The sequence below is a fragment of the Monodelphis domestica genome, chromosome 2 (genome assembly GCF_027887165.1).
Source record: "Monodelphis domestica isolate mMonDom1 chromosome 2, mMonDom1.pri, whole genome shotgun sequence".
Lineage (NCBI taxonomy): Eukaryota > Metazoa > Chordata > Mammalia > Didelphimorphia > Didelphidae > Monodelphis > Monodelphis domestica.
In genome coordinates this window covers 435,817,344-435,839,011 of record NC_077228.1, presented here as the reverse complement: position 1 = coordinate 435,839,011, position 21,668 = coordinate 435,817,344, and the positions used below count along the sequence as shown (strand labels likewise).

The window sequence follows — 21,668 nt, the reverse complement described above, 5'->3', positions numbered from 1 at the left end:
AGAGAGAGAGAGAGAGAGAGAGAGAGAGAGAGAGAGAGAGAGAGAGAGAGAGGGAGGAAGGGAGGGAGGGAATGAGACAGAGACAGACAGACAGAGACAGAGAGAAAGAAAGGAAGGGTGGAAGACAAAAGAAAGAAAATTGCTTAAAATTTTTTGCTCTCAGGCATAAAACACGTTTCATCTGATTTGCTTTAAAATATTTAGAAACAAAAGAAACCAGTCTCCCTCAAACCTGGCTTGTCTCCAATCAGGTTGGTGCATTCATTTAGTCAATACTTGAACTTTGGTGAACTTGGTGTTCTTTCCTCTATGCCATTCTGCAAATCAAAACTGGACTTTAGTCCATTCTGCCGTTCTTATTATAATTTATTATAATTCTATTCATCCTTATAAAATTATAATATATATATAAATATATAATGTATGAAATTATAATTCTTATTAGTTATGTGACTGTTAAGTCCCTTTGCATCTTTCTCCCTTCACATCTTCATTTATGAAATGGTGGAGCTGAATGAGCTCTTATTTACATTCACTTTTTCTAAGGCATCTCTCCTCTAAAACTGCATTTCTGTGTGCATCATATTAAAAAAAAAAACCCAGCCAAGACCATGCTTGTCAGATGTGTTCATGGGGAGCTGAATGCTTCTTTTAAGAACTGAGTAGTGGTGAAGAGTGCTGGTGATTGATGTTCCCTGACGATGGAAAAGGCCCAGAGTCTTTATTGGAAGCTTTTTCTTATACTGCCTGCATGAATGCATTATATGAAAGCAGTTTGATTTGCAGTCCCAATTGGGCAAATTTACACAGAAGCCTGAAGCAAAGCAGTTCAGAATGTATTTGTGTGTGATTTCTCTTCTGTTTTCCCAATCAGTGCACCTTAACTTAGTTCTGTGAGAAGGAACATCTAATACTAAGCACTTTTGCTGGAAATATCCAGGAGCTAGCTAAATCATACCAACTCAAACACTATTTTTTTGGATACTGTATTGGTATGAAACATAGGCTGGACTCTAAAATGAGAATTCTTGGAAAGGCAAAAAAATTGCATAGATTTATAGTGAAACATAATTACACAAAATTATATATAAACATGTCTGAAAAACTTTTCAAATTTTTCTTCTATTCTAAGAAAGACATTTTCTCAATTTTAAAAATTTAGCCTTCTTTTCCTTCCCTCCCTCTGTTTTTTTCTCACTTCCTTCCTCTATCCCTCTCCCTCCTCCTCTCTCCCTCCCTCCCTCCCTCCCTTTCTCTCTCTCTCTCTCTCTTTCTCTCTCTCTGTCTCTCTGTCTCTCTGTCTCTGTCTCTGTCTCTGTCTCTCTCTCTCTCTTTCTCTGTCTCTCTGTCTCTCTCTCTGTCTCTCTGTCTCTCTCTCTCTCTCTCCTTTTTTTCTTTCCACCAGGCTGGAAAATTCAGTGGTCATTCATGGATCAATCCCACTATTGATCAGCATAGAAATTTTACCTTCTCCATTTCTGATCTAGGCTACTTTACCCTTTCTTGGGCAGCCTGCTGGCTCCCTGCAATCTTGGTTCACTACACTGGTGCCAAATTTAGGGAAGATAATCTATCTGTTTTAGCCTTTCTTCATCTCAAAACTTCCGAGTATGAGTAATACATGGCCTTAGCCTCCCCAGTAGGGGGGCATATATGGGTGTTTGTCACTATGCCTGGCACTATCTTCATTTTTGTCATTCTTGTTACCAATCAATCAAAGAACATTTATTAAGAACCTACTATGTGGTTCGATGGGGATATGATTGGGGATGTAGACTCTAAATGATCACCCTAGTGCAAATATTAATAATATGGAAATAGGTCTGGATCAATGACACAAGTAAAACCCAGTGGAATTGTGCATCTGCTAAAAGGGTGGGAGGAGGGGACAGAAAGAACATGAATCTTGTAACCATGGAAAAATATCCTAAATTAATTAAATAAATATACCTATTTAAAAAAAAGAACCTACTATGTGGCAAGCACTATACTAAGCCCTGGGGTCATAAAGGCAAAAATAAAATAGTCCCTGCCCTAAAGGAACTTAAATTCTAAAGGAAGAGACAGCATGTACACACACACACACACACACACACACACACACACACACACACACACACACACACACGACACACATAAAGCAGATACTTGGTAACTCTGGATGAGGTATTCTTCCCAATTTTCCTTTCCCACAAGTTGGGAGAGTGCCCCTTACTACCAACCACAATGGAAAAAGCAAGAGTATATGCTGTATATGGATTGGGAGGTAGAGAAGGATAAGCTGTTTTCCCTATCAATCCAAAGCTTTGATGGTCTGGAATCTTTGATGAAAATCACTTCTTTGACCATTGGTGGAGATGGATAGATTCCCCCTACAGCAGTCACAACCCTTCCAGGAGCTCTTGAACAAAGAACAATGATTTTTAACCTCTAAAAAGATATTGGAGTAAGAAACCTGAGAAGGATAGCCCCACCTGTTTGTCAGACAGCTCTTGAGAAGCTTTGGGAGCCTGGATACAAGCACCCTAAAAGGCAAAGCCAGAAGTCCCCAAAGGGAGGTCCAACCCTACGGGAAAGCTCTCCTAATTCAGCAAAGGATGCCAACAGAGGTGATCACATCTTTAAGGCTCGCATGTAACACACACTTCCAGTTGAGTCCTCTACACATATCACAGGTATCCATGGCTAAAATCAACAAAAGGGATATCAATGGGGGCAAGAGCTAAGTCCTTTTTCTCTGCTAAAGCAACTGTTTGATCATGTCAACAGGCTCCAGGGACTCCCTGGTACCTCCAAGGATCCAATTTGAATTCCTATTTGGTCTTTTTTTTTTGTTTTGTGGCTATTTTTTAAACCCTTACCTTCTGTCTTAGAATCAATACTATATATCGGTTCCAAGAAAGAAGAGCAGCAAGGGCTAGGCAATGGGGGTTAAATGACTTGCCCAGGGTCACACACAAGTAGCTGGGAAGTGTCTGAGGTCACATTTGAAGCCAGGACCTCCCATTTTTAGGACTGACTCTCACGCCATGGAGCCACTTAATTTTTCTCCATCGAGTTTGTGTTTTTAAAGGGCTTCACAAGCTGGCCCCTTTCTTTCTATCTGCCTAGTATTCCCTTCAATTCCCTCTAAGATCCAGCTACACGGGGTCTCTTTGCTACTCCTTACAAGCTCCACGCTGGTATACTGTGATGCTCAAATGAAATAACGGATGCAAAAATCTTTGAAATCTCAAAAACCTATATAAATGTCAGTTATTACGATTAGCCTTAAAGTCACCAGAGGCCGGTGATGGCTTATTTCCCTGGACGCTGTACTGCACTACGATCAAGCTCAATGTTTGCAGAGTAAACGGGGCAGTGCAGATAAAAGTCTACCAGCCAGGCTCTTCCTCGGATATGCACATACTTTCTGATCTGCATTATCAACACTTTCTTAAGTCAAGATGGTCAACAGAACCATACATCAAGCACTGGCTTGTAGTAATGGCCCATTTCTGAGGCATAAATGCTAAAAATGAAACAACTGGCCTTTGCGAGCTGGTCAGAGCCGGCTCCAGCCCAGGCCTGGTTCCATGTCTTTGGGGTGGCCTGGAATACTCCTTTTCATCTCAGTTCCCCACAAGATTCAATTCAAATCTCCCCTTTGCCCCAACTCCATACCTTTTTAGATGGCTTTCCCTTTACACTGTATATAATTCTTATGTTCACAATTCCTGCCCTGGGAGCCTGTGCATTATAAAGAAAAGGGCAGAATAAAAATATTTTAGTCAACAAAGGATGAGAAGTCCTTATAAAGAAATTTTTGACCGATTGCTCTGAATGTATACCTAAGCCACTACTGGCAGGGCCTGTTGTCCTCATCACAATCATTGCTGGGGGTTGTGGAGCTTCAGAATAAATGAGATCCTTCTCCCCTCACACTTCTAACGTCATGTATCCGTGTGACTTTGGACAAGTCATTTAGCCTCCAAAACATTCAGTTTCCTCATCTGTAATAGGAGGGAGGCCTCTCAAGTCTTAGCTTTAGATCTGAGATTCTATGAATGATATTGTAAACTTGGTCATAGAGGAGAGAGTGGCAACCTCTTCCATTAGAGAATGTCACTGTTTCAGGGCCCAATCCTGGGATGGTTAAGAGGGTCCAAATGTGGAGATTGATTCTTGAATCTAGTCCTTCCTATGAAAAAATTAACCATTCACAAAAAAACTTTTAAGGACACAAATAATTTACTTACTTTACCGAGAAGATCCATGATATAGTGGATACAAGCCTAGATTTAGATTCAGGAATCAATCCACCAGCCAACTAATCAGCAAGCATTAATGGATCAATGACTTTGCACCAGACACCAATCTAAGTTCTATAAGATGGAAGAAAGCAAAAAGCGTCCTTGCCCTCAAGGAGTATATATCCTAATAAGAGAGTCAACATATATAAATCAGAAACTATAGATGAGAAAAAAAGTCTAGATTGAAGACTTGGGTTCAAGTGTTGCCTTTTACAAATAGTAGCTCTGTGACCATGGGCAAGCAAGTCACTTTCCCATTTGGTGTACCATGATTCACTGAGATTACAAATTAGAGATGAGTTGCTGATCTGATCAGGAGGAAGAAAAAGGGGGAGGACAATATATCTACGCTTGGAGTTTCCCACACACCCATGAAATAGCAGGTCCTATCAAAAAACATCTTAAAAACTCATTTTAGTTCCCCACTGACCTTTCTCCACTTAAACTGGTTAGCTGAAGATGAAAGGTTCCATATTCTGCTAGACTGCTCCATCATCTCCTGATTCACACGGACCTAGAAGGGAACAAATCAAAGGCTTATTAAATTGCTCATACCTGGAATACTAATTTATAGAATGCTAAATGGTGAACTCATATTTACATGGACAAAATGAAGCAGGCAGTTGCACAATTATATGAGAAATTTAGAATCACAGGGCCAAACCATCCAAATCATTCAAGTCAAAACAAACCTTTGCCACACAATCTATTCATTTATTTGCCATTTATTAGCCCTTCAAGCATACAAAGCACTATGTTAGGTGTTGGGGTAGATCCTCTCTTCCCTTTTATGGTATCAGCCAGGTAACACAGTGTTACATCTTCCAACACAATTCTAGAGAAAATGAGCTTATAATTATGGAAATTGAAAAAGCTTGCCCAGTTTTTGCAATAGAAGCTTGAACCATGATATATATGAGACCCATGTAATATCACTGCTATTGGCATTTCTAACCTAAAGCCTAGGCATGATTATTCAATGACAAACAGAAAAAGGGAGGCTGAAATCATTATACAATTTTCATGATTCATTTTCTGTAGTCATTGTGCAAAGGCGATGGCATGAATGAATGTAAAAATTAATTGTCACTTTTGCAGTTTCAGATCCATTTTTTCCCAACCTGGTACATGATGGTAATAACAAATAAATGCTGAAAGCACACAAAATATATAATATGTCATTCTAGAAGCCACTGAGAAAAAGTGCTATGACCTAAATTAATTTATTGTTATATGACTCAAAGTACTATAATTTATTATTTTATAGTTTACTTAAGTCTTTGGTCAGAGTTCTAGGTAAAGTGGTAACTGGGAGGCCTTGCTAGATGTTGAGTTTGAGAGTACTGAGAAAAGGAATTGCTGAGTTTTAAATGTGAGAAGAGTGATATAGACAATGAAACTGTTGTATAATTGTGGGACAAATCGAACTTAAATGATTATAGGTAAAAGATAAGACTTTTATTATTAGTCATAAACTAAGGTAGGGCTAGATCAGAGATGATTCAGAGTCTGAACCCAGAAAAAAGGAGGAAGAGACAGAGATGGGGAGAAAGAAAGACTGGGGAGTTGGAGGTGACAGAGAGAAGAGGGCAGAGCTGCATCATCTAAGTTTGAAGGTAGAAGGAATTGGATTGGATTGTAGATTAAAAGTATTGATTGGCTTTATTTTAAATTAAGTATTTATATTTAAGATCTAACAGTGTCATTGTTGTTAATGGATGATTTTATTGGTATAAAGGTATAACTGGGTGCTTAAGAGCTAGAGTATTGAATAAGGGGTTACCACAAGGATCCTCTAAAATATGGAAGTATAATAACATGGTGGTAGAGTTACTTTTCTGGAAACCTAGACCTGGCAGCATGAATATAGGATGGAGTAAGTAAGGCAACCTAGGGAGTCATTAGATGTTCACATGAGCAGTGAAAGGTTTAAGGAACTCTGGTGGGTGAAACACATCCTATATACCTGCATCTGCCTAACCCCTAAAACTTACTTCATAGAATTACACCTATTAATAACAAAAAATATTCAAATGAATATTTTGTTCTTTTAAATGGAGGGACAAAAGTTCTAGTCTTGAGGCCTAATTAAAAAAAAAAGGCAGGAATGAAGGAATAATAGAATTGTCAGGTCTGAAACTATATTACAAAGTAATAATTGCTAATAAAAACTATTATTACTAAATAGTAACCATTAAATGGCTAAAAAGAAAAAAAGGAAAATAAAGGAAATTAATGGAATAAATTTGATAATAAAGACCTAGAAGCAATCAAACACAGTGAGCCAATTTGAGAAAAAGCAGAAATATAATTTATAAAGGGGAAGGGCTCTATTTGACACAACTTTATGGGAAGACTGGAATATTACTTGCCTACAGTTAGATTTGAACAACATTTTATTTTATATACCACAGTAGGTTTTATTTAAACGCAAATATAAGGCTACATGAAAATGGAATTAGGTATAAAGGTGAGGGAAAAATTTCTTAATGAAATAATGAGTTTATAAAAGATAAAATAGACTATTTTAACTACACAAAACTCAAAGGCATCTTACATAAACAAATTATAAAAGCTATAGTAATTAGAGAAAGTATAGTTGAACAAATATTTGCATCAGTTATACATTATAAAAGGGGGCAGCTAGATTGCTCAGTGGTTTGAGATCCAGGCCTAGAGATAGGAAGTCCTGGGTTCAAATCTAGCCTCAGCCACTTCCTGACTGTGTGACTAGGCAAATCATACAGTCTTGATTTCTAGATGGAAAGTAAGGGTTTGAAGAGAAAAGAAAAATGTTATTCATGATAAAAGTCTCATTCAAGACATCTGGGGAATTGACACAAATATATAAGATCAGCAGATGTACCTCACAGTAGGTAAGTGTTCAAAATATATGAACAAATGCATTTTTTAAAAAGTTACAAACTATGGACAATGACATAAAATGATCTTTTTTTTATTAATAAGAAAAAAATTAAAACTACTTAAGAGTTTTTTCCTCACCTCCATCAAATGTGCAAAAGTATTAAAAGAGTAGTCAGTGTTGAAGAGAGTAGGAAATCAGGAACACTAATATATTAATGGTGGAGCAGATGATTGTTACATGAATTCTACAAAACAAAGTGGAATTATGCAAACAAAGTAATTGGATTTTTCATGCTCTTGGCCTCAATGATCCTCTAAAAAGGTCAGAGATACAAAGACAAGTCTGATGTATATCAAAATATCCCATTCTGGCATTTTTTGGGGGATAGTAAAAAAACTAGGAACAAAGTAGGCATCTGTTAAATGAGGAAGAGCTAAAAAAGTTGTGGGGTATGAATGTGATGGAATATTATTATGTCATGGATGACAAAAGTAGGGAATCCAGAGAATCTGTATACGAATTGATGCACAGTAAAATAAACATAATTAGTAGACCAGTATATCTAATGATTACAATTTTATAAATGAAAACAGAACTGAAAAGCAGCCAAACTCTGATTAAATGTAGTGACCAATCTTGGACCAGAACAGCAGATTATGAAACAAATTTCTTTCCTATTGGCAGAAAAATAGAGTACTTGGATATGGAATGCTGCCTATACTATTTGGTATGGTAGCTGTGTTGGTTGATTTCACTTAATTTTTTTCCCTCTTATAAGGAGTGTTCAATGGGGCAAAAGAGCATTGTGATATAAAAATAAAAGGTGTTAGTAGAATAATTTTAAAAAGACAAAATAGAAAACTCAGATATAGACCAACAATGACAGAATTTGGTTTCAATAATGTCTTAACTCTTCATGGCTCCTTTTGGGAGCTATGTCTGCTATCAAAGGATAGCTAAGATTGTAAAGGGAAAATCAGTTCAGAAGATCAATGGATGATCTTCAATCAAAAAAGAAGTAATTCAGATGAGCAAGAAAAGAGGATGTTGACTCAAGAGACTCATATGGGTGTATATAGGAACTCATCAAGTAAATCAACCAATCAATGAATCTTTATTAAATGTTTACTACATATAAAGAACACTTTCTAAACTAGATGCTTTGGCTTCCTCATCACTCAGCATCTTCTCAACTACTTTGGTCTACTCCCATCTCAGTCTACTGAAACTACTTTGCTCATCTCCTTAATACTATATTCTTTTTAAAAATTTTAATTTTATTGATTAATTAAGAAAATTTTGCCATGGTCACATGATTCATATTCTTTCCCTCCCCTCTTCCCACCCCCCTCCCATAGCCAATGTGCAATTCTCAGTGGGTTTTAACACTATATCCTGATGGTACGTGGCTATAGATTATAACACAGTCTCAACAGAATCAAAATTATAGGTAATACAAAGGGCATGGTGGATATGAGAAGGATGTAGGATGCTGCTAAAAAATGGAGTAAAACAAGTCATCAAGGACTGGAAACAGTCACATGATGAAAATGAGGGATAATGCATGAAGGGATGGATAGATCAAGTGGCACACTGATAGTCTCAAGATAAACGAAGAGGAGAAAAACTTCTAATATAGTGGGCTTTATGGAAGGTCACACATGAGAATCATTCAGAACAAAATATAAGTTTCTATATTAGCAGAAGAGTGCCCACAATGACAATAAGATCACAGATCCAACAATAAGGCATCAAAGTGAGATTAAGATGAAGATGAACTGGCTAATGTAGGTTAGTGGCTTGGTTTACTTAGTAAATGCACCAAACTTCTCAATTTTATACTTTAAGAATATATACATTTCCTGTTTAGTAATTTTTAAAAAATTTCTTGTTTATCCTCATCAGCTTCCTATAATTTCCCAAATGCCTCAGTCTTATGTGTGAATAGCAGAATAACAGCTCCACCTTTTTGCTTGAGACACTAACTAGAATTTTTGTAAGGTGTTGCTTGGCAATCCAGGAATCATGATTAGAGGAGCATAATTAGAAATCCTTCATTAGTTAGAATTTACTAATATGCTTTTGTCTGTGCCGACTAGTTAAACAAATATCTATATACAGACCAATTTTTCATTATGGAAGACTTTTATTCTTTTTGATAAAATCCAATGTAATTTCAATCCCAACCCTTGGTTCCATCTTCTATATATGTCAATAGGAAAGTTTGCGTTGTACATATGAAAATAGGAATCTCATTTCCTGCTTAAAGGTGCAAAAGTTACCTAATGTATATATTAAACATTTCTTTTTTTCAAATGATACAAAAGTTAGCTAGCTACTTTGGTCAACATGGATGTGACTGTAGAACAATGCAATAATAGGCATCTGCTTGGATCGAGAGTCAGAATCTGCCCTTTTGCAGATATGTGTCTCTATATGCTGAAAACCAAATGAGCCCTATCTAAGTCTGGAGAATCACCTGGGGACCAACTGCTTTGACTTGAACTAAGCAGAATAAACAAATTCACCCAAGTGAGAATCAGAATCACAAAATTTAGGGCTGGAAAGGACTTAAGAGATTCAGTCTAACTACTTTCTTTTAGAGATGAGGAAATTGAGGACCAGAGAGGTTAAATGTCACATGGTAAGGAACAAACAAAATTGTGTTACTCTAAGGTTTGTTTTTTAGATCAGTGCTTGGAATATGGTAGGCAATGAGTAAATGCTTACTGACTAACCTAAAACAGGCACACCTTTTTTTTTAATCCAATAGCAACTAAACTAGAATTTATTGTCATGCAAAATACACTTCCTAATTGGTCACCGTTTTTAAGAGCACACTTATACAAAACCAAAAGCCCCAAATAAGACCAAAGACACTGAAGTGAAAAATGACTCCAAACAGTACTTTCTCCAGAGGATAGTATTCTCTATCCTAATTCTTTCAGGATTGTCCCAGATCATTGTACTGTTAAGAGTAGCCAAGTTATCACTGATAATCATCATCCAGTATTGCTGTTATTGTATACAGTGTTCTCCCAATTCTGCTTATTTTGCTCGGCGTCAGTTTCTGCAGATCTTTCCAGCTTTTTATAAAATCATCTTGCTTATCATTTCTTATAGCACAATGGTATTCCATTGCCAAACATATACCACAATTTGCTCAATTTCCAATTCTTTACCACCACAAAAAGAACAGCTATAAATATTTTGTACAAGTAGGTCCTTTCCCATTTTTTCATTATTTCTTTGGATTACAGACCTAGTAGTGGCATTACTGGATCAAAGGGGATGCAACACAGTTTTATAGGTACAAGCATACTTTTGACATTATTATAAAAAAAGAGAAAAGAAACAAAAATGTGATTCTTCCTAGAATGATAAACAGGAACCTTGAAATAATGAATGGGGTTAGGGAGCACAGCAAAGCAAATATCCATAATGGATAACAGAACCATAAATGTATCAAAATATCTTGTAACTTTCCTGATATTTGAATTTGCTTAACTTTTTCCCCCATAAAATCAGTGCTCCAACAAGGTTTTAGTTCTAGGGAGAGAATAATATGAGTCAGGTTTATTCTTTCATCCTGGCTTCCAAGCCAACAATCCAACTGACCGCTCTCCAAGATTATCAATGGTTACTCTTATTTGCTAGATCTCATGACATTTTCTAGTCTTCATTTTGCTAGGCCTTTCTATAGCATATAACATTGTTGACCCCCCTCTCTTCCTGGGCACTCACTCAATTTCTGGGTTTTTGTGACATAGCTCTCTCCTAGTTCTTCCCTTACTTGTATGACCACTTCACATTAGTCTCCTCTGTTGTATCCATGTCCCTCCACTTAAGCATCAGGACTCTGTCCTGGGTCTTTTTTTTTTTTCTTCTCTTTCTTCTTTTTTAGCCATTTCATCACTTCTAATGAATTCAATATTATTTCTACTAAAATGCCTCCCAAATGGAAATATTGAGCCCACATCTCTCCTCTTAGCTCCAGTTCTACAATGCAAACTGCCTGCTCGACATTTCCATCTGGATTTTCCACAGACATCATTATATCCAAAATGTAACTCTGTACCTTTCCCCCCAAACTCCCTTCTCCTAACTTCCCTATTTCTGCTGAAGTCACTTAATTTCATAACTTCAATCACCTTTAATTTTTTCTTCTTTCATTCTCCTATATTAAAACCACTGACAAGTCTTGTTGATTCTACTTTCATATTTCCCTTTCTCTCTATACACATGGGCCACCACTTAGATTTAGATTTTCATCTCTGGCTTCGATGATTGCAACAACTTCCTAATTGGTCTCTCAGTCTCCAGTCTCACTATCTCTCCAGTTCATCCTCTCCATACCTTCCAAACGGATATTTCTAAAGCACAGGTTTGCACAAGTCCCTCCCTTACTCAAGAAACTTGTGTGGTTCCCTATTGGCTATAGGACAAACTATAAACTCCTGTGGTCAGCCCTTTAAATCTTTTACAATCTGGCTATATTTTTCTAGACAGCTTTCATTCCTTCATGGTCTCACTGTTCCAGCCAAGTTGGCCTCCATGCTGTTTTTCTATAGTCAAAATTCTATCAGTTGCCTCTATGCCCTTGTGTCTGTTCATGTCTGTCCTATGCCTGTCCCCCATGGCTGGAATGCTTTCCCATTTCACTTCTGCCTCTTGGAATCCCTTGCTCCCTTCAAAACTCAACTAAAGTTGGGCTCACCTCATGCCACTTCTTATGGATAGTCTTTCCTGTTATGCCCAATTATTAGTGCTTTCCTTTCCAGAAATTTCTTTGTATATATTTCAAATCACTTCTCTCTACATGTATTTTCCTTCAGAAAAATATAAGTTCTTTTCAGGCAGGGACTCTTTCTTTTCATGTTTGTATCCCTATTACTTAGCACAATGCCTGGTACTTAGTAGGCACTTAATAAAAACTTGTTGAATTGAACTGAGTTGCAAACAGACAAGTTTTATTAGCACTGAAACTAACTTTGAAAATGTACAAAACCCCAAATGTATAAAGTTCTTCTGGTTTATTTCATGCTTTTAGGTTTTAATCAAATCCAGAGCAATTTGAATTTTTTTTTTCTTCCCAACCTGGATGCCCAAGATAAACCTTAGGCAGATTCAGCTAAATAGAAACCAAGGCCAAAAGTACCATTTGCTGCAGAATATCCAAATCTGGGCTTCCTTCCAGAATTGGCAAAGAACTCTACTGTACCTCCTGGATAGAATTCTGGCAGTCAAAACAAAGTAGCCCAGAAAAAGAAAAAAAGCCATGTCGGAAAAGGTCCAGTTCTCCAATGTCTAACTTTGCTCTCAGCCTGTTGTTGAATAAAAACTGTTACCTATTTTTGTTCACTTACTTAGAGGATTGTTTAACAGAGAGGCACAAAATTTGGGGCATGGGGAGAGATGTGAGAGCAACCCTGTGGGCTAGAATGACTTCCAATAACAATAAACATTCCCAAAGAGGGAGGAAGATGGTAAGCAACCCATTTCCTTTCTAACATTCTTTAAAATAAATGTCGAGGCTTGGAGGAGGTGACCTGAGATGTTTCCATTAGATGAATGAATGAAGAGAAAACAGACCCATATAGACTACCTGCAGCATGCTCAGGCCTAATTACAGGCCATAATTCGGCAACAGGATCCCATGGGACCATTCATCCTCAAAATTCTCTCAATGCAAGACAGTCTGTTCACCTTCTAAAGCAGCACTTCTTCCTCTCCCATTGGCTCCGGCATCTTGGCATATCCAGGAAGGTAATCCTCTCTGTAGGCACGTCTACCCTGGCCAGACTTATCTTCAGGGAGAAGGCTCATGGGCTATTTGGTAAGACAGTTCTTGTTCAGAAACCTCAACCACAGCAGATTAAACTAAGCTTTCTTCTACTGAGATCAAGCCAAACCAAATTTCTGGTCAATCACATCCTGAAGCATTTTCCTCTGAAGCATGTGAACAAAAGCCACAAGAATGTTGAAACACCATAGGATCACTGTAAAAGAACACAAGGTATCATATTTTCTCCATCCTTCTTAATGGTCAAATAGACATGTCATGGTACATTACTCACTTGGGCCATGCAGAAGAAATGCAAAAACAGTGGGCATCATCATACTGTGTAACATACCACATTGGGCATTTAAAAAAATCTTTAGATCAATTCTCCTTTTCTTGATGAGGTAGTATAAAAATATGTTCTTTCTAGCCACAGAGGTGGAGAAAAGCCTATTTTCTCAGGCCACAGAGGTGGGAAAAGCTTTCTTCTGTCCCACTATTGCATCGTTCCTCCAGACTAATGTCTCGGGGCGAGAGGTCCCACCTATATCATATTACTAACTTATAGATATCCAGTTCTCCCCTCTCCACCTACCCAGGGAATAAAATGGCAATTTCATTCATTAGGCTGCTGCTCTACAGATCTCTGCTTTATTTTGATGTTGTCCAGGCAATTTGGACCGTTTCCCTTCATTCATCATGGCTGAGTACTCATCTTATTGGCATCAGACACATGTTCATGAAGCCCTGGGCCAGCTGCCCAGCATGGTAGGAAGGTATGTCCACTAGGCTGGAATTCTCTGACCCTTACTCCTTGATTGTGAAGAACCAGAGGATCTTTGGATTTAGAGTTGGAAGGGTTCTTAGAGATTATTTAATACAACCACCCTCATATTTACTGATGAAGAAATTTGTCACAGTGAGGTTGTATTCTATACCAGGCCAAAAAGCTAGTAGTAACTCAGCTAAGACTCCATTTTTAATAGAATAGGAAATACATATATGACTCCTTAATTGCTTGAAATGGTTTAATTAGAAAATATAAATAATTTAGATAACTTTATAGATATCATATCCATAATTATGACATGAAAGAAAAATAGAATCATGTGAGGGACAGCTAGGTGGCTCATTGGATGGTGCCTGACCTGGAGTTGGGAGAACCTAGGTTTAAATCTGACCCTGGACACTTCCCAGCTGGGTGACTCCTGGCAAGTCACTTAACCCCATTTGCCCTTCTTTCTTAAGAGTTGTTACTAGGGCAGAAAGTATGAGTTTCAATGAAAAAAAAAAGAATTATGTTAGGTTGCATTCTTAACTTTGAGAGGTTAGCATCGGATAGGGCAATCCTAGTATCTCACAAAATCTAATTTACTCTCTTATTTTTTGCAGATGAGAAAACCTAGGCCCCAAAAGACTAAGGGAATTGTTCCAGGCCACAGAAGTAATAAGAAGAAGAATCTTAAATCCAGGTCTTTGGAATCCAAATACAAGGCAGTCTTCATAAAACTAAATGTATCATACTCCTCCATGCTGAGGCAATCCTCTGGAAAATTCAAATTTTTAAAAAAGCAGAAGTGAGTGGGTCCTTATCAATTCTTTATCAAGGGATTGAGCCAGGACTTCTGTGCTCACTGTAGTATAAAACATGAAAAAGATGGTTGTGAGGCATGTGATGGTGTTCTGGAGTCGTTGCACTTCCAGGTTCCCCCTTTCCTCTCTGTGGACTAGAAGACTACAGTGAACTAGGAAGTCTGGGGATGTGAGGGTGACTAACCATGTGCTAAAAGCTGAAAATGATTGGAAGAGCAGTAAGGGAAGAAGAGGAAGGAAAAGAACATCCCTCCTCTTTTGTAGAGTGTCTGAGACTACAGCTGCATGGCCTTTAGCTGAATGGGGTTAAGGGGGAAAGTAGAAAATATGCTCCCATAACATTTTGCTATCATGAGCTAATTCTTGGCAGAACAAATCATTTTTCACTGCTACCTATCTATCCCCTTCCTGGTTTTTCTTTTACCTTTAATCTGGCTCTTTATAAACCTTCCTTCACTTCTGACTTGTTCTCAGATTCACAGTCTAGGCCTGTGGATTTCTGCTTTGACCTTGTGGCTGCTTACTCTTCTTTTCTTGGCTCTATAGTCTCCATTTCCCATGGCTTGTTGCCTCTCGACCCACTTCATTACTTGCTAGCCTTTCTTCCTCCCATTCATTCTGTAGGAACATATAGAGCCCTACATGCCCATAAAGATCATGTCCCTTCACAGGTTTGTAATGATCTACTCAGCACCCTTCCCAGGTAGTAAACTAAGTATAATATAGTGCAAAATAATCCATTATATCCATCTATAAATTTTTAAAAAGCTTTTCACTAGGAAAACAATCAGAGGAATGAATCCAACTATCAAAGTTCACACCAGAGTATTTCATCTATTTCTATTGTGATTTAACATTGAGTGAAACATTCCTATGAAGGTCAAGGCAAAACAAGTCAACAAGTATTTATTGATTAAATGCTATGTGACATGCACTGTACTAAACAATGGGAATACAAATACAAGCAGAAAAAGGGACAGCCATGGTCTTGAGGAATTTATGGGTAAAGACAAGATAGAAAAAGAAGTTAAAAAGATCTGTGGGATAGGGTGAGGGGAGCAGCATGAGAGTATGATAAAGAAAGTTGGAGAGTCCTGAGTATCCTGGAGAGAAATAAAGATATTGCTGGCTTGGGCATTCTCCTTCAGTTGGAGATTAAGGGAGGAAGCAGCCAATCATAGAAAGAGGGTATAGAGGTGGAGGATACTTTCAGAATGAGAAGCCTAGAGAGGGTTGGAGATGCAAAATTCGAGCATAAAGAGATTATTGTGGTATTAGACAATCCAAAGAAAGCAAAACAAGAGGGAATAGTCATTTCTGTATAGCCTACAGACATCACAGAAGCATCAAATGTAAACCATAGCTAGTCAAAAACTGCCTCTACAACATACCCAACAAGTGGTCAACCGGTCTTTGATTAAAGTCCTCCCATGAGGAGAAACTCGCTATCTTCTGTGGTGTCCGTTTTTACACAGCTCTCATGGCTAGTAAGTTTCTCTTTATATCAAGACTATCTGTCTGTACCATTTCTACCCATCATTCCTAGTTCTGCCTTCTGGGGCTAAGCAGAATAAGTCTAATCTCTTTTCTAGACGATGATCCTTTATATACTTCAAGTCAGCTATCATACCCCAAGGCTTTTCTCCAGATGAAGCAACCCCTTCAGCAAATTCTCATATGGTATGTATGTTCTCAGAACCCTTCAGCATCCTATCCTGGTGATCCTCTTCAGGAGGTTATCGATGTAAATAAATTAGAGTTAGCAAAATACTTCAAATCCCATTATGCAGATGAGAACACTAATGTGAAATATCCCCATGAGGACAGCAGTCAGGTCTCACTTTTTTCATACTTGGCATAGCCTAAGTAGCAATGACGCAGAAGTCACTCGCTGCCCTGTACACATGCCTCTCAACTTTGACCTTGAAAAAATGCTTTCAGGACTAAAAGGTAAATGAGTCTTTAGTTCAAGTTTCAGCTCATTCACCATAGAGACAATCAGTGAAGATGTAGCATGTTTGTGCATATTAGGCAGACCAATTCTTAGGAGGATTGTCTGAGAAGACCCATTTCATTTCAGATAAGGCCCCAAGCAGCTGTCAGATGATAATGGTTTCTGTAAATACCCAAAAGGGACTGACAAACCCAGTCTAATGGCCCAAGGGTGAAAGAGGTCACATTAAATTACTAATCTTTGAGATATCCAATACTACCAAATTACCATTGGGTTTTCTGTGATGTTTATAAGCTAATAGTTCCTGAATATTTTGGACCAAAGAAAGATGAAAAAGGAGAGGAGTTAGATGAGCTAACATGATTCTATTTATATTAATAGAATAGTATATCGATGTTAACCTCTAGAGAGTACACAATTTAGTTAGCATTGATATACTTTTCCTATAATACAAGTATAAATTAAGTGATTGTTAATATCAATTAACTTCCATATGCCAAACCAAAAGAATTACAAATTAATCAGGTAGTTTCCACGCACGTGCCTTCAGAGAATCACAAAACGAAAGAATTTTTGAGTTGGAAAGAATCGTATAGGTCCACATATATGTGGAAAAACAAAACAAAACAAACAAAAAAAGCCGCATTACACCATACCTCATAAGTAATCATCCATTTTATCCTTGAATATGACAGATGACAATGATGATGACTATTACTACCACTTCTATGACTAATAGTTATCCTGCTTTATATAGTGCTTTAAGGTTTGAAAAATGCTTTAGAAATATTATAACAACCTTAGGATGGTGCTATTATTATCCCCACTTTAGAAATTAGTTAAATCTGGTCTCAGTTACAATCTGTGTGGCCCTATGTGAATCACTGAACCTCTGCTTCAATTTTCTCAAGTGTAAAAATGTAGATAATAACATTTCCCCCGCCCCAAGGTTGTGTAGATCAAACAAGCTAATATTTATAAAGTGCTGAGCACAGTGCCTGACACATAGTATGAACTTTATAAAGCTTAATCCATTCCCCTTTCTTCCTATTCTGAAGATAATGAGAAGCACTACATATTCCCTTAGAAAGAGCTCAAGCATGGAGTTGGAGAGCTGATATTGGTAAACCTGATTCTGCTACTGTGCATACCTGTATATCCTTGGGCAAATTAACCTCAGTAAGTCTTAGTTTCTCATCTGTAAAATGAAGATGGTGGAATATATCTTTGTTCTCAGCCTGTGAACTTGGGTGTTAGTATTTGATTTTTAGTATTTAGTATTTAGATCCTTGTATTTCGATGTAATTGGTTTCCTTTGTAATGCAATGGATTTTATTTTATGCATTTTAAACTATTTTTCTCAGAAGGGAACCACAGACTTCATCAGACTGTCAAAGGAGTCCATGAGACAAAAAAAGCTATGCCAGATGAATTCTGAAATCTCGGCTAGTTGCATTGTATTGTCCTATGGACGTTTCTGCCCTCCAGAATATGTGAGTGATATGTACATGTACACAGCAGCACTTCGTTTTCAAATGAGATATTTTCCCTTACTAAAAGGGAACATTCTGGCACTGAAGCAGTGAGGAGATATAGAAAGCCCAGCCCTCCCAGAGATTCAAAAGGGTTTTTATCAACTATAGTATATCTTACTCTGAGTTTGTGTAAAGTCCAGTCTAAAAAGAAATGGAAGTATCTATTTCTCTTATGCATTCATGTGCATTACTTATCAAAAAATGAAAAGCATGTTTCTTGAAGGGGAATCTTTGGGGGAATTATACACAGCGAATGACCCAATCTTGAATCCCTCACATTTCTTTTGTATTAGATAAGTAATAGTTGCGTTTCCTTCTAAATGGAAATTGTTTACAGGAGATATGGTTAATGTGGCTGGGCCAGTGCCAAAGGCCATAGAAGTGATGAGGAATCTGGATCCATGTTGGTAGCAGTAATGAAATCTATTTTGTTGCCTTAAAATGGGGCCTGAATCATTTGCATAGGCCTGTATATGGAAATGAGCAAATCTGTGTTTTAAAACTTATTTATACCAAATAAAAGGGGAAGAAGGGGTTCTAGTTGCCATTTTGAACTTTTCCAATAGAGGAAATTTAATTTCTATATGATTCCTATGGAAAGCCAAGAGGTAAACAAAAAACAAAACAAAACAAAAAACCCTTTAAAATGTGAAATGTGCTTAAAAAAAAAAGTCCAAACCACCCACAAATTGGTAAGTTTCCCAAGTAAATTCAAGGAGCCAAAAACAAAACATCCCACCCTATAGAAAAAATAAACTGCAGAGTATTTATTATATGAGTGCATGTGTCTGTACATAAATATACATGAATATAGTTGTCTGGTTGTCTGCGCTTGGATTATCTGCATTACAGATTATTGGAAGGCAGTCTGGGAGTCATCAGCCACTGCTATGGCCCTAATCCAACTGGGCTAGGGGCCTATTGGGCAGGAGAGGAACTGTCCCTGTTTCCTCTTTCTCAAAGGCAATGGAAGCATCAGTGGGATTCCCTGTCCCTAGAAACTCTTTTGTCCAAACAAATATAGGTTGCTTTCTCTATTTTACTAGTCTCCTCTAGTAGAATGAATTGCTAATCCTTCCTTTTTTTATATGTATGACTGGGTCTCCCCAACTTGCCCAGGTTGGAAGTACAATGGCCACTAATGGGAGTCAATCCCACTGCTAATTGAGGGGACTTTGACCTGCTCCATTTCCAAACTGGATCATGAATTCCAGTGGCCTCTGGGGGTTCCTCTATTGGTGCTGGTCTTAGTATGGACATCTTAGGATGTCTTAGATTGCCTTGGCCCACTGCAGCTCAGAACCCCTGAGCCAATGATCCAACAACCTCAGCCTTTCCAGGAACAGATTACAGACCTTCATCAAAGTACCAGAAGGTACTTGTACAGTTCTACTCACTCACTTCACCTTTATATAAGTAATATAAAGGTGCACATAGACAATAACCCACATTTATATGGCACTTTAGAGTTTGTAAAGTACAATTTTTTTTCTGGGTTATATGTGTATTATTCTTTTATCATACAAAACTTTTTTCCATATTTTTCATTTTTGTAAGTGAATAATCTTATAAAACCCAAACCCTCAAATATAAACTCAAACACTTGAAAAAAATTATATGCTTTCATCTGCATTCTTACTCCAACAGTTATTTCTCTGGAGGTGTCATAAATCTGCAAAGTGCCATTTGTGAGACAGTTGTTCATATTCCCTTTTTACAGTTAAGACAACTGAAACTTCAAGTGTAATAAAAAAAAAAGAAGCCTTTGATCACTAAGGCTCAAGGACACCAAGTCCAGCATTCTATCAGTGACTCATGATTGCTTCTCAGATAACAGAGAGGTCTATTAGGAGTGACCTTGGATGGATTCATCATATGTCCTGTGATATAAAACCCTTTCAATACTATATGTATCTTCTGCCTCTGACAATGGATGGCTAGGTGAAGAAGTGGATAGGCCTGGAGTCATGAAGACTTGAGTTCAAATTTGACCTCAGACACACTTATATGTGACTCCAGTCAGTTCCTTAACCTCTGCTTGCTTCAGTTTTATTGTTTGGAAAATGGGGATAAAAACAGCATCCCAGGGTCGTCAAGAGGATGAAATGAGATAATAATTGTAAAACATTAGCACAGTGCATGGCACGTAGGAAGGAGTCAGTAAATATTAATTATTATTATTATTGGTGGCTGCAAATGCCCTATTATTGTTGATGATAGTCTCTATGGTAGTCTATATGGCCAGGGTGGTCCATCTGAGGTCCTTGGGTGTCCAAGAAATCCACAGATAGATTTAAAGGAAGGGTGTGAACTGGAATGGTAGACAATCACATCATTTCTATTTTCCTTTGTAACCATTTGTATTTTATGTTCTACATTTAAACACTATTAAGAGAAAAGGTGTACGAGTTACACCAAACTGTCAAAAAAGTTCCTGTGACACACTCTAAGGGGCAGAACCCCTTGCCATATAGGCTGCTTCAGAAACACTTGGATTCCTTAGCAAGAGAGTCCTAATTTTTCACACCATTAAGTTTCCACTGAATGAATAGCCCTCATTGACAAAGGAAAAACGTCAAAAGGTCCAGTGGCTAACTTTCCCAGAAATCTTCACCAAATAAACTGTTTTCTGTTAGGTTAGAGGGGAAATCAGAGAATAATACTCTTTCTTTCCTCAGATATACTATTAAAGTCTGTGGAGGGGGGGGGGGAAGCCTTCCAGAGCTGCAGAGGTTTTATGCTATCTCAGGAAAGGCCAATCTACGCTCAAGGACCTGGCAAAAACCAGAGCCTCCATGTCTGAGCTCACAATGGCAGGCACTTCAGATTTCCTTCCAATGCACCCACTGCTGACAGTCACTTCTCAATTCATCATAAAAGTCTAACAATGAGAAGAGGATGACATAAGGTTAGTAATTGGAAATCAGGCTTGCTGTTCTCCAACTCCACTCCAAACTCCAAAATCTCTCTTTGCAATCTGTCACAGCTGACACTTCCAGGCTTGCACACACAGTGCCATTTTCATCTGCTGGAAGAAGTCAGGGTCTGGGGGGGGGGGGGCGGGCTGGGGGGGCAGTTTGGACTAATAAGAGAATTACTAGAAGAACAAAGTACAAGCCCACGCCCTCAGTTTCAGCTTCCAAAGGGGGGTCCTTGCTTTCTTTGGACCCCAGCACTTTCCACATAAACAGGCTGGTCTCTAAGTTGAAGATGAGTCCTGTGACAACGCCATCTGAGTTACCCAAACTGCTGCCCTGGCTGACAGTGGTTTGCAGTCATTTGCAAACATTCTGACCCAAATCGGAGCCCCTTATAAAAGAGCTTGTGTTTAACTTTGTAATATTTAATTCCAGCTTGTTCTTCCAGCTATCCAAGCTGTACATGATTAAAATCATATTGCTGCAAACATTGAATGGTATGAAAAGTTTTACCATATGTATACAATTTAATAGCTGTAGAATTTGGCATGTCTACAGTGATTCGATTAAAGACAGGAGGGTTTGGCCTGTTTGGGTGCATACATTATATGTTCTGCAGCTCTTGGGGGATGGGGCGTTGCTCTAAACTAGAGCCGTCTATGACATTTAACTCTTTGTCAGCTGTCAACAAGAGGGCTTTTTGTTTTCCAACTCTGAATCTACTACAA

General features: G+C 38.0%; 1 protein-coding gene across 3 annotated transcripts in view; it reads right to left on the bottom strand.

Moving 5' to 3' along the window:
* SCAF8 (SR-related CTD associated factor 8) overlaps positions 1-21,668 on the bottom strand; it is a 260,824-nt gene that overhangs the window by 8,775 nt on the left and 230,381 nt on the right. For all 3 annotated transcript variants that reach the window (XR_001627207.2, XR_008916713.1, XR_008916715.1), the window contains one exon: positions 4,723-4,806. The gene's annotated coding sequence lies outside the window, so the exon portion shown is untranslated. The remainder of the gene's footprint in view (positions 1-4,722; positions 4,807-21,668) is intronic.